This window comes from Ursus arctos, unplaced genomic scaffold (assembly GCF_023065955.2).
Source record: "Ursus arctos isolate Adak ecotype North America unplaced genomic scaffold, UrsArc2.0 scaffold_4, whole genome shotgun sequence".
Taxonomy (NCBI): domain Eukaryota; kingdom Metazoa; phylum Chordata; class Mammalia; order Carnivora; family Ursidae; genus Ursus; species Ursus arctos.
Genome location: NW_026623056.1, coordinates 4,401,040 through 4,415,478, shown reverse-complemented (window position 1 = coordinate 4,415,478; position 14,439 = coordinate 4,401,040). Strand labels below are relative to the sequence as shown.

At 43.2% G+C, this 14,439-nt stretch overlaps 1 pseudogene; it reads right to left on the bottom strand.

Annotated features, from left to right (window-relative positions):
- Positions 1 to 3,612: 3,612 nt before the first annotated feature.
- LOC113255278 (60S ribosomal protein L6-like) lies at positions 3,613 to 7,045 on the bottom strand (annotated as a pseudogene).
- Between the last annotated feature and the right edge of the window lie 7,394 nt (positions 7,046 to 14,439).

Sequence of the window (14,439 nt, the reverse complement as noted above, 5' to 3'; positions counted from 1 at the left end):
CTGGGCTCATACCAGTCAGAGCAGTCCCTCCACTTGGAAGACGAAGCATCACCGAGGGAGGGTTCTCCACGAAGTGCTTAGGACTTGGTTTGTTTTGAGATCAGCCACGGTCATTTTAGCCGCCGACAATGGAAATCGAGCCCGGCGGGGATGGCTGTAATAGAACAGACGGCCGGTGACGAGTGTGAGGGAGGAGGGGCGAGGGGAGCCCGCATTACGGCTGAGAAGAGAATGAGCTGAGCGGCAGCGGCCGTGGGGCTCAGACCCCTGGGAGACGCCGGAGCTCGCGCAGCCGGCCGGAGCAGAAGGCCCCCCGGCGGGGCGGAGCCCGCAGCCCGCGCAGCCTGGCTTCCCAGGCCAGCACCGCCGGCAGCGCGAGCTGCACCGCTTCAGATCTCTCCTCGGGAGGTCTAGGGGAAGGCGGGATGCGGCGGGATTTTGAGGCGGGGGCTGCCTGAGTCCGAAGCGCCACACTCTGCCTCCTGCAAGTGCGCAGTTTCTTTAAAGTAAAGCGGCTGCCGGGGGGTGGAGAGGTAACTGGGAATGCCGATGCCGCCAGGGACGTGGACAGCGTCCTGATGTGCCGGATGCAGTTTATTTATTTACTTACTTTTTTTTTTTAGTTTTTTTTTTTTTTTTTTTAAGTAGGCTCCATGCCCAGCATGGGGCTTGAACTCAGAACCCTGAGATCAAGAGTCACGTGCTCTACCGACTGAGCCAGCCTGGAGCCCTCGATGCAATTTAAATGGTAGTATTATTAAATGCAGCCACAATCCGCAGTCATATCTATGTCTCTAACAACCGTGACCGAAGTGGCCGGGCAGTTCTGTTTGCAGGCACAGCCGGTCCACAGCGAGCGGGTAAATGATTTACACCCCAGAGACAATCTCCCCAAAGCTTTTGTCCTTCCTTTATTCTGTGCAAACATCCAGCTTGGGTTTTCTGGTCTTCTGCTGTCTGCCTCGTTTCTAAAGCCTTTCCTTCATCCCTTTTCTCACCACATGGCTCGATGTGTCACCAAACGCTCATTTTCATCATCTTTGTCAAGGGCCTTTAAATGCTAGACTGCTCTGGAACAGCAGCCCTCACATTTTTTTGGTCTCAGGATTCCTTAAATAATCTTAAAAGTGACTGAAGATGCTAGAAAAGCTTCTGTTTCTGTGGATCATTCACTGCATTGAAAAATTGAAAAGTAGAAATTAAAAAAAATTTATTAATTTTAAAACAACAGTGGAAGAGATTACAGGTTAACCTGAGTCACATAAATATGTTTTCAAAGAAAAACTGGTACTATTTCTTAACAAATCTCTTGAATGTCTGGCTTAATAGAAGGTTAGATTCTCACATCTGCCTGTGCATCTATGCTCTGTGGTATCGCACTGGAAAACTCCACTGTACACTTCGAGAAAATGGGCATGAAGAGGCAGGAACATATTAGCGTTATTATGAAAATAACTAGAACCTGCAGAGCTTCTGGAAGGGGACCACCAGCAGTCCCCAGACCGGCTGTTGAGAACTGCTGCCATTTTTGGTGCTCTTCATTCTTTGTGCGGATCTCTGCTTCCATCTGGCGCCATCTTCCTCCAGTGTGAATAACTTCCTTTTACATTTCTTGCAATGTGGGTCTGTTGGTAATGAATTCTTTCAGCTCATGTATGTTTGAAAAAAGTATTTGGTTTGGCCCTTGAAAGATATTATCACTGGGGTGGTAGAATTCTCGGGTGACCGTGTTTTACTTCAGTATATTAATGGTGTTGCCCCACTGTCTTTTCACTTAAACTATTTCTTTTCTGTTATTGGGATACGATTACAATTAACCTATCACGTGAAAACAGTTTGAGGTGTATAGCGTAATGATTCCATATTTGTATGGGATTGCGAAAGAATCTCCGCAATAAGTCTCGTTAACATTCATCACCACACGTAGTAACACTCTTTTTCCTTGTGATAACTTTTAAGATCTACTCGTTTAGAAACTTGCAAATGTACAATATAGTATTATTTACTACAGTTATCATACATTACATTCCTAGGACTAATTTGTTTGACAGCTGGAAATTTGTGCCTTTTGACCACGTTCATCCATTTCAACCACACTCCACCATCTGCCTCTGGCAATGACCACATCTATTCTCTGTGTCTGAGTTCAGGTTTTGATTTTATTTTTTTTAGATTCCACATGTGAGATCATAGAGTATTTCACAGAGAAAGCATAACGTCATTTAGCATAACGCTCTCAAAGTTCATCCATGTTGTTGCAAATGGCAGGTTTTCCTTATTTTTTTTATGGCTGAATAAGATTCTATTGTATTTATATACACCACATCTTCTTTATCCATTCGTCCATCGATGGGCACCTAGGTGGCTTCCTTGTCTATTGTAAATAGTGCTTCAAGGGAAGTCGGGGCACAGATATCTTTTCAAGTGAGTATGTTCACTTCCTTTGGGAAAATACCCAGAAATGGAATTGCTGGATCATCCGGTAGTTGTATTTTTAATTTTTTGAGTAACTTTCACACTGTTTTCCACAGTGGTAGTACCAATTTATATTCCCACCAACAGTGCACCAGGGTTCCCTTTTCTCCACGTCCTCACCAACACTTGCTATTTTTCGTCTTTTTGACTTTCTGACAGGTGTGAGGTGATGTCTTCTTGCAGCTTTGCTTTGCATTTCCCTGATGATAGGGGATGCGGAGCACCTTTTCACGGACGTTTTGTTTGTTTTGTTTTGCTTTTGTTTTTTGTTTTTTCAAATTTTAATTTAAATTCTAGACTTAGTTAACATACCTCCATATACCTTTTGGCCACCTATTTGTCCTCTTTGGAAAAACACCTATTCAGATCCTCTGCCCTTTCTTTTAATCAGATTGATTTTTGTTATGGAGTTGTATGAGCTTTTTACATATTTTAGATATTAACCCTTTATCAGATAAATAATTTGCAAATATTTTCTCCCACCCAGGAAGTTGCCTCTTCATCTCATCGATGATTTCCTTTGCGGTGCAGAGGCTTCTTCCCCTGCCGTAGTCCCACTTCGTTGTTTTGCTTTTGTTGCTCTCACTTGCATTGCTTCTGATGAGAAATTCACTGTCACCTTTATTTTTGTTTCTCTGTAGGTAACATGTTTTTTCCTATTTCTGCATTTAAGATTATCCCTGGTTTTGAGCACTTTGGTTATGCTGTACCTTGGCATAGTTATTTTTTCTTTTTTTTCTCATGTTTCTTGTGCTTGGGTGGTGTTGGGACTTTGTGATCTGTAGATTTAAAGTTTTCATCAAATTTGGAAAACTTTGGTCATTATTTCTTCCTATGTTCTTTCCGTTGCCCTCTCTCATAGTTCACAGATTCGAATTACACACATATTCGACTACTTAAAGTTGTTCCACAGCTCACTAAGATGCAGTTCATCTTTTATAACTTATTTTAAAATAAGTTTATAATTATAGTCTTGCAGGAAGTTGCAAAAGCATACGTAGAGTCCCTTGTACTCTTCTCCCAGTTTCTCCCAAAGGTACATCAAATCAAGGAAGATAACATTGGTACAAGTCTGTTAACTAGGCTGCAGATCTTATTTGGTTTTCATCATTTTTAACATACATTTGTGTTTGTGTGTATTGTTCTTTTTTTTAAAAAGATTTTATTTATTTATTTGACCAACAGAGAGAGAGTGCACAAGCAGGCCGAGTGGCAGGCAGCTGGAGAGGGAGAAGCGGGCAGGGAGCCCGATGTGGGGCTCAGTCCGAGGACCCTGAGATCAGGACCTGAGCTGAAGACAGACGCCTAACCACTGAGCCACCCAGGCGCCCCTGTGTGTATAGTTCTGTGCAATTTTATTTTACACGTAGATTCATGTAACTACCACCACAATCAAGATATAAGACCGTTTTATCACCACAAAAAAACTCCCCCGTGCTACCCGTTTTTATTCAACCAGTATCCCTGTCTCCTGGTAACCATTAGTCCGGTCTCCATTTCTACAGTTTTGCATTGTGAGAACATTATATAAAGGGAATCATAAAGTATATAACATTTTTAAATTTATGAGTGAAACTATCTGAACCTGGAATTTTCTTTATGGGAAGTTTCTTAAATACAAATTTAGTTTTTAAAAAAGGGTATAAGAATATTCAGGTTATTTCCTTTTGAGTGGGTTTGATCATTTGTATTTTTCAAGGAATTTTATTTCACCCAATTTATCAAATTTATTGTCATAAAATATTCCTTTTCTATCTCTTTAATGTTCATAGGTGTCTCGTATTTGTCATTTGTGCCTTCTCTCTTTTTTTCTTGAGTTTCACTAGAATTGTATCCATTTTAAATACTTTTAAATAACTAGTTTGGTTTCATTGATTTTACTATACTGTTTTCATTGATATCCCTTTTTGGTTTTATGGTTTCCTTCTACTTGCTTTGGGCTTAATTTTTTTTTCTGGTTTTTTAAGGTAGAAGCTTCAATCCTTGATGCGAAACCTTTTTCTTTTTCCTTCTTTTTTTTTTTGTGGATCATTTATTTAATTAGGTTCTTTGTAAGGAATTTAGAACATCAATTTGGGAGAATATACTCTGTTTGTGAGAGAAAACACAGAGTGGAGGTAACCCTGAAGCTGAGGAATAGCTTTGATTTTTGGCAGAATTTGCAAGTCCACAGCTTTCTGACCAACCCTGCACTAGTATTTCTCTTTCTCTGTGTGGACGATCTCACCCTCCTGGTATCAGAGGTTATGTGGCTTCTTCTTGAAGCAAGCATCAGTGAGATGTTTTGGAATTTTCACACTGCTGATATCACTTTTAGTGGAGGTGGCAATGATAAATTTCTGGTGTGTTCTATGCAGAGGAACTTGATTGAGGGCCAGAAGTCTGGGCACAGGTAGCAAGCCACTGCTCGGTTGCTTTAGGAAAACCACCCTCTTACCACTGTGGTACCCAGTGAAGATGATCAAAATGGTGCCAGGAGTGACGCCAGTTCACAGATCTCTCACGTGCTGACTGAAAGGGTTTTCTGCCGCGGCTCAGCAGCTTTCCAGGCACATCTTCCGAAAGATAATATCCAGGCATTTCGCAAAGTTTAACCACTCGGGTACCACCATTCTCATTACCACCACCTGGTTTTGTAACAGTAGGAAGAACCTTCTCCTTCTTTTTCTTTTCGACCCTGGATTTAGCTGTTCAACACTCCCTCTTGTGTATGGCCCTTCCAGAATACACAGCTGATTGGGAACCACTGTCAATTCCTCTGACTAGGACAGGGTTTCAGCTGCAGTGAGGCTTCCCCTTCCTTGGCGTTTTATCCTTGAGGTTATAGTCCTTAACCTTGCCACTAGCATCAGCCGTCTCGGCTTCAGATTTCTTCTCCTTAGTATCCACTTCTCAGCTTTTTCACTCACCGTCTTGCAAAACGGGAAAGAGCGAAACTTAACTCTTTTTCTAACATAAACACCTAGTGCTATACATTTCTCTCTAAGCATTGTTTTAGCTATATGCCCAAATTCTGATATGTTTTATCTTTATTTTCATTTGGTTATATATATATCTTAAATAGGTTCCATGCCCTGCATGGAGATGAAAGCAGGGCTAGAACTCATGACCTTGAGATCAAGACCTGAGTCAAGATTAAGAGTTGGTTGCTTAACCAACTGAGCCACCCAGGTACCCCCCCAAATATTTTCTGATCATTCATTTGAACTCCTTTTAGACCCATGGGTTATTTAGAAGCATGTTGTTTAATTTCCAAACATTTGGGGATTTACCAGCTACCTTCCATTTTAGATTTCCATTTCAATTCTGTCATAGACAGAAATTTTAGTATGATTTTAATCCATTTAAAATGTTTATGGCTTAGAATATGGTTTATCCTGGCAAATGTTCCGTGTGCACTTGAATAGTACTCTGCTGATAGATGGAAATTAGATCACATAGGCTGATAGTGTAATTCTCTTCTACATCTTTTCAGATTTTTCTACTTGTCCTGAGACAATAGTGCTGAAGTCTTTATAATCTGTAGGACAGTTTATTTCTCCTAGCAAGTCTAACAGTTTTTGCTTCATGTATTTTGAAGCTTTGTTCTTAGGTGCATACATATTTAGGACTTTAAAAAAAATACTTATGTATTTATTCTGAGAGAGAGAGCGTGCTCTCTCAGGCGGAGGGGAAGAGAGAGGGAAAGAGGCAGACTCCCTGCTGAGCTCGGAGCCCTGAGCAGGCTCCATCTCACAACCCTGAGATCATGACCTGAGCTGAAAAAAAGAGTCGGATGCTTAACCGACTGAGCCACCCAGGCGCCTCCAGAAAAATTCTTAATAGGGGTTGAGCTACAATGGTTAGCAAGTTCTCAGGAAATTATTATTCTAGCCAGGAGTCCACCCTCAATGGATAAGGGCGGCTACGCTTATCCAAGGTTAGACTGGGAGACGAGGGAATGAAGTCGCACTTGGAGTCCTGGTCTGAGGCAGACCTCGCACTTATCTGGGTCATTCTCTCTCCCGCCCAGACTGTGGTTACTGGCCGGTGTGGAGCAAATGAAGGTTTTGCTGCTACATACAATATAGATCTCCGATGCCGAAGAGTCCAACACAGAAGACTACGTCCAATGGTTCTGTTTACATGAAGCTAAAGAGAGGCACCACTAAAGCGCGGTGTCAAAGTGAGCACAGCAGGGAGAGGAGGAGCCGGGTGCTTGGGACGTGCAGGAGGGGCTTCTAGGTGCTGGTGTTCTACTCCTTGGTCTGACCCAGGTCACGTGGGTAGGTTCTCTTTGTGATGATTCACCGAGCCATGCATTAATGATTTGAACATTTTTCTCTAGGTATGTTAAAAGTGTGTTTTAAAATATTTGCTGTGCATGTATACATTTCTAAATTAATTATCCACTTAAACTGTTCTAGCAGCAGAACATTAAAAAGCAACAGGAAGTTGGTCACACACAGCAGGAAAGCAAACCACCTTCTCTGAAGGCACTGTTCTTGGTTGCCTTCATCTGCAGGGGGTCTTATGTTGCTCCAGGAGGGATTAAGTTTTAGAGCACAAATGTATTTGGAAAAAAAATCCCCGTAATTGCACGTCATATTAAGAAAAAAAAAAAAACAAACCACAACTAACACCCAATAGGAAGGAAATGGAATTGTTCTCAGCAGCCTAGAACAATGTCTTGGGTTGCTTCCTCTTTGTAACGTGGTGGGTGGGGGTAGGGTAAACAAAATGAGCATCCTGGTGGATTTTATTTTAGGCAGGTTTAACTTTAGCTGTAATAAGTGCAAAATACTTCAGAGGGAAAAGGAATGCTTAGTTGATATTGTGCCTGATGTTACGGCTTGGTGCTGGAAGACTCTATCGCAGAGGCCCAAAGAGTTATCCTTTTCTCCCCTTCCTTTCTACTCCAACAGGTAGTGGTTATTTTCCACTTGGATTTGTAAACTCCTGGTGGGCAACAGTCTCAGTTTTGGAAGGCATCTGATGGTGGTAAAAAAGAAACAGGGAATGAGTGATGGCAGCTATAAAATCCTCACTGGATGAACACGATCTCATTGGTCTCCTCTTTTTGCCTCCCCAATCTCGCCTTCCAATTCTCTCAAAGTCGCACAGCATCGGTGTTTTGTCACTGTGGCACATAGGGTTTAGCTTTGTAGTTGCCCTATGCCCCTCCAGGCTGGAAGCTTTCCAGTGGCAGAGACTGTAGGGCTTTGAGTAGAAATGGGGCTCCTGCACCTTATCTGTTCTTGCCTGCCGGAGGCTGGTTGCTGGCGCCTTCCCTGGACTCTGAGCTGCCTGGGGGCAGAGGCTGCAGGTTCCTTATGTTGTATTTCCATTGTCTGGTACCTAGCAGGGCTTCGGGAAGTGCTGGCTGGCTGAATGAAGACAAGAAGGGATAGTGGATCAGGTCTTCCACTTTCAAGATCCTTCAGATGACCTGCCTCCCGAGTGCCGCAGGAAACTGCAATGGCCCCCTGAAAAAAGAGTCTACGGGGCATTCCTCCTGTCCCTACTGATCGCTACACTCCTCTCAATCTGGGTAGGGCAGAAGAAAGAAAGTGAGGTGGCAATGGGTCTGAAAATTGGAGCTTATTTCCCAGGGGTTAGTTCCCCTGCTATAGAGAACTCATCTATTTATAATTGTGGCTTGGCATTGATGGAACCTTTAAAACAAACATTCCATACTCCCTTCTAATAGTGTTATTTAATAAGTCCCATTGGCTGGAAGCTGAGGGAAGTACTAGACATCTTCAGAGTCCTTGCATATGCTGTTTTAAAGAAGTAAAATTTGCAATCAGACCTTTGAGAAGAGACCAAGTTGTGGGTAGGATGGAAGGTGAGGTAGAAAAAAGAGCATAGGAATTTGAGAAATGGAAAACTCTGGGTGTTCTTATATTAAAGTTCGGGGAGAAAAAAGGTTATTAAGAACGAGAGTTTCAATTCTGTAACCCTTGCAGACTACAGGCAGCTGAAGAGCGGGGACAGAGATGCCACCTGTCTTACTTCGTTAGCGCCAATAGCTCTTCACAGTTGTGAAGTCTGACGGATAATGAATAGACTCTAAAAATGCAGACCACCTCCTATTTACACACTGCTTTCCCTTGGTTTTAGACTAATTTGCTCGTTAGTGATTTTACTTTTTCTTTCCAGGGCTAAGTCTCATAACTGTAAGAGGTGAGGGTGTATATTTGAAGATATGGGAAAGTTAATAATGAAATCTTCTGATCCCTTCTTCCACTGATCCTCGGACACACCGCAATGTGGAAATCCTCATCTGTGGCTTGCGTTTGGCAGGCACCTAGTCTAAGGCTGACATAAGTTTGCATTTCGAAGTTTGAAGTTGATGAACAGGAACACAATGCAAAATCATAAGCTGATTAGTGATTTGTTCTTCTGGAAAAATGTTACGTCTGTGGTTTTGCAGCTGTTCTTTTAACAGATCGTTGATTTTTGCATATTTGAAGTGCAAGGTACATATGGTATGATCTCATTCGCTTATACCTTTTCCTGTCACACACATAAGGGTTTAGAAAGATGTATGTGAGTTTTAACAGTGATTGTCCCTGGAGGGTAGCTTTGGGAGTTTTCTGTTCCCTTATTTTTGCTCTTGAGTATTTTCTGAGTTTTCTATAATAAGAAAAAATCTCAAGTTATTTTGAAACAAGAGGGGAGTTGTGGTTAGAACATGCAAATCTAAGGAGTCTTAGAAATATTCAGAGAAGGTGACGGTCCCTCCAATAGCCACATCATTCTTCTTCCCCCTGGACGTGCCCCTCGTCAGCCCATTTCCGATGGTCAGTGTCGCCCATGATGCAAATTTGATGGTGTCACTTCCTTGCTTTGAGTCAATCCCTTCCAAAAGGATGTCAGTGTCACTATTCATAATTACTGTCCTATGAAAGTCGGTCATCTTTCAGTTCCAAGTGACAGAAACCCCACTCAAAGTAGCTTAAGCAAAAATGAGGAACTTGTTTATTCATGTAACTGAAGAATCCGGGGTTGGCTTCAGGGAGGGCTAGATCAAGGAGTTCAAAGATGGCATTAATGCCTATCTTTTCTTTTTTTTTTTTTTTAAAGATTTTATTTATTTATGTGACAGAGAGACAGCCAGCGAGAGAGGGAACACAGCAGGGGGAGTGGGAGAGGAAGAAGCAGGCTCATAGCGGAAGAGCCTGATGTGGGACTCGATCCCGGATCGCCAGGATCACGCCCTGAGCTGAAGGCAGACGCTTTAACGACTGCGCTACCCAGGCGCCCCTAATGCCTATCTTTTCTGGTCCTGCTTTTTCTCATGTTAGTTTTGTTTCTAGACAGGCTCTGTCCATGTGGAGGCAACATAGCCATTGGCAACCTATCGTCCTTCAAACTCAGATCCTGAGGAAGGGAGAGGCCCGGGGATGGCCTGGGTTGGGTCATGTGCTCTTCCTTGGCCAGTCACTCTAGAATGAAACGATGAGAACAGCAGAGGAGAATGGGTATTTCTGAAAGGAAAGGATTCTAGGCAAACCATGACCTGTGGCCTGTATCTCTTCCCTCTCCAGGCTCATCTCTCTCTCTCTCTCTCTCTCTGCAAGGACCTTTATTGGATGGTTCCTTCCAGAGTGGGAGTCCACAGGCCCACGTGGCTGTGGTCAGGCATTGCTTGCAGTTCTTCTGCCTCAGTGGAACGCACTCTGGGCCTGACCCGACCTGCTTGTGGTCAGCAGGGCAGTGGGAGGCTCCAGCACCGTCACTCTCCAGGCACGCACACTCGATCAGGTCAGCGTGGGCCAGCAGCATGCCACCCCTGCAGTAGTACTTCCGGCCCATTGCATCCAGGGCAGCCCCCTCGGTGTAGGGCCTGCAGCACCCCGGGTAGGCCTCCCGCTTGTTGCCGGCGATCTTGCCACAGGTGAAACAGCATGTAGGGATGGTCATGGCGGCTGCATGGCAGCCCGCTGGTTCCCTGGGCTGTCCGACCATCAGCCACACTCTGCCTTCTCCAGACTCATCTCTTTCCTAGCTGCGCCTGAACTGTTTTCAGTTCCAGGAACGTGGCAGACTCACTTCATTGTCTTTTATTCTGCTTGGCCACAAATGGCCTTCCTCTATTCTTTACCTACTGCCGACTCATCCTGCAAGCTCTTCCTGATCCTCTCGGGGCTGGGTGTACATTTATGTGCTCCCACAAGCACGTCATTGATACTCTCGACATCACACTACATTCTGTTGCAAGGACTTGTTTACGTTAAGTACTTGTCTCTCCCTCACTGAACTAGCTCGAGTTCAGTGATTGCATAATGAATGGTCCACAAATGTTTACTGAGTGATTGGAAGATAACGTCAGTATGGATAAGATCATACCCTGCTTTCCCCATTTATAAGGTTCCTACAAATAATCTTGAATTTCTTGAATATTTTACTTTTTGTTGAAGTTTTTTTTATTTTATTTTTTTATTTTATTTATTTTTTAAAGATTTTATTTATTTATTCGACAGAGATAGAGACAGCCAGTGAGAGAGGGAACACAAGCAGGGGGAGTGGGAGAGGAAGAAGCAGGCTCATAGCGGAGGAGCCTGATGTGGGGCTCGATCCCAGGACTCCGGGATCACACCCTGAGCCAAAGGCAGACGCTTAACGACTGAGCCACCCAGGCGCCCCTTATTTTTTAAAAAATTAATCTCTACACCCAATGTGGGGGTCAAACCCACAGGTCCGAGATCAAGAGTTGTATACTCTACCGACTGAGCCAGCCAAGCACCCCAAGGTATAACCTATTTTAAGCAAAACCTCACACATGTAATTTGCTACATACATGTTAATCAAGTAGACATGAGATGTGAATAATACCAAATTATGCTGAATTAAGTATCTTTGGCCTTTGAATATGATGTTATAGTCCCACTTGAAATATTGCCCACCAATATCTGGTTAGCTAGGTCAGGGTTTCTTTTTTTTTTTTTAAGATTTTATTTATTTATTTGACACACAGAGAGAGAACAAACAGGGGTCGCAGCAGGCAGAGGGAGAAGCAAACTCCCTGCTGAGCAGGGAGCCTAATGTGGGACTCGATCCCAGGACCCTGGGATCATGACCTGAGCAGAAGGCAGCCACTTAACCGCCTGAGCCACCCATGCACCCTAGGTCGGGGATTCTTACCCTGGAGTCCACAGACCTCTAACAGATTTAAGGGTAGAATTCAGAGGATATGTGAAATTGGATGGGAACAAAAATCATTTTCTCTAAACTGTAAGTGTAAGCATTTCTTTTGGTTACAAATGCAACAATGCAGAGCCCTATCAGACAGTTACTGTGACTTTGTCAATCACAGAAAGCAGGTATTTTCACATCTCACTAGTTGTTGCAGAGATCTCAATACAGTGTTTATGCTACTTCGATGTCAGAGCAGTTATTAAACCACCTGCTAGATGGGGGTATTAAATGAACACATTTATTACTGTGTCACACATTTGCATATTTTGATAACTTATGCGTCAATATAATTGGTTTTCATTGTAATCCCCTGCATTTCATTTTCTGCACTTGAAAACATTATTCTGAAAAAGGATCCATGGTACAGAAAATTGAATGGACCTTGGCATTCACTTAAAATGAAATGAGACCAAAGTGTGGTGATCTGACTCTAGAGAAACTTAACCCTCCTGCCCTCTCTACTGCCAGGCTAAGAATAGAGATCACAGGCCTTTTGGACAATTCTAAAACTATAGATCTAAGAAAAGATGTCCTTTCTCAGATGGAAAATCTATTTGGATAGAAAAGCTGTGTGACTTATTTAAGTTTCTAAGGGTCCCCAGGGTAGGCTGGAAGAGTGGAGTAAATGCATTCAGACCAACTCATAAACTCACAACTCAGTGCTGCAGACATTGGCTTAAGAGATGTCCAAGAAAACAAATTCATTTCTTTATGCTGTATCTGCATAGATATCTACTAGACTAGGATTTGGGTTCTCAAAACTGTTAGGACATACTCTGTCATTTATGAGGTCCTGGTAATTAATTGGTGACAAGGACCTGTCGGAGGTAAAGTCATTGGAGTATTTGTTCTCTAGGAATTCCTCTTTGGTTTCTTGGTCTTGGTTCCAACAGGAAGCAGATGGTCCTTAAATTAAGATACTCCGAGGAGACTGTACAAAGGCATGGGTGCGGGGAGCTACAACAGGAACACACTAGCATTAGCAGCCCCAGGTTAGTGGCGGCAGAGATGACATTACCCCTTGGCCAGAAGGAAAAAGCATAGGGAGTGGCAAATCAAACGAAATTAGCGAAGGCGAGTTAGGAAGAAGTGATGACAGAGCCAAAATAGACACGCTGACCATCTCTCTCTCTCTGACCGGGACACGCCTCGGCTAAGCCCCCTTGGAAGCCAGGAAGCAAAGGAGCTCACTGCTGCCGTCCATTCGTCAGCTTCATGGGAAAGAGGGCAGAGAAAAGATGGAGGGGGACAGATATCCAGCACATTTGACTAGTCCCTACCAGAACACGTATCACACCGTTTGATGGCCTGAGGGGGCAGAACTGTAATTTTTAAATTCATGGCTGTGCCTAATAAAAATCTGGCACACAGTAAGTGCTCAGTATTACTGAATGATTAAGCCGAGAACTGAAATGTTGCTGAAACAAAGAGTAAAAGCAAACTATCTACTACAATTAGGAACTAAGTATTTAGACAGTGGACATTTAAAATGTTATGGAGGGGAAGGCACCCGGGTGGCTCACTTGGTTAGGCTTCCAACTCTTGATATTGGCACAGTTCATGATCTCAGGGTCGTGAGATCAAGCCCCACATTGGGCTCCATGCTCAGCGGGAGTCTGCTTGAGATTCTCTCTGTTCCTCTGCCACCACCCACCCCGGAACCCTTTCACACGCTCTCTTTAAAATAAATAAATAATTCCTAACCAAAAAAACCTTTTTAAAAAAAAGATTTTTATTTATTTGACAGAGAGTGAGGCAGAGAGAGGGAACACAAGCAGGGGGAGTGGGAGAGGGAGAAGCCGGCTTTCTGCTGAGCAGGGAGCCCGATGCAGGGCTTGATCCCAGGACGCTGGGATCACAACCTGAGCCAAAGGCAGATGCTTAACGACTGAGCCACCCAGGCGCCCCTAACCAATAAAACCTTTAATAGTAATAATTAAAAAAGTCATGGAGGGGCACCTGGCTGGCTCAGTCAGTGGAGCGTGTGACTCTTGATCTTGCAGTTGTGGGTTTGAACCCCGTGTTGGGTGGAGAGATTACTTAAATAAAATCTTTAAAAAAAATTTAAAAATACTCTGGAAACACAGGAACATGATTTAGCAATATATTCCGTAGATCAGGCAGATAGATATCATAGCTTTGTAATCTAGTTAAGTACAATTGAGCCCATTATTCATGGATTCTGTATTTGGATGTTCACCTATTCTTTAAAACTTTCCTGGTGCTTTCATGGTCACCGTGGAGTAAGAATTTGTCTTGCTCAATGCGTATGTTCCCACCTGAGGTTGCACAAGGTGCTTCAGCTCTCATATTGTAAATGAGCATCCTTTGCTCTAGTTAGTGCCGTGTTTTTTGCATTTTTGTCCTTTCTTTGGTGATTTCCCTGGTTAAAATGGCCCTCAGATGTAGTGCTGAAGGGCTGTCTAATGTTCCTAACAGGTACAAAAGGCTGTGACATGCCTCGTGGAGAAAATAACATGTGTTAGGTGAGCTTTAGTCAAGCACGAAGTTACAGGGCTATTGACCATAGTTCAACGTTAGTAAATCAACAAAACACAAAGACGCCTGAAATAAGCTTATGTATTGATTAGTTGATAAAAATGTGACCAGAGGCTTGCAGAACAATAGCCCTGTTTTTCCCCTTGGAGCAATGGTTCAGTATTAATTCTGTGTTTGTGGTGACTATAGAATCTAACTGCCACAAAGAACAACAAATCAACCGTACTTGCTGTTTTCCAGTTCCCACTAAAGAGTCAAAAAAGAAAATTCAATTTACAAAAG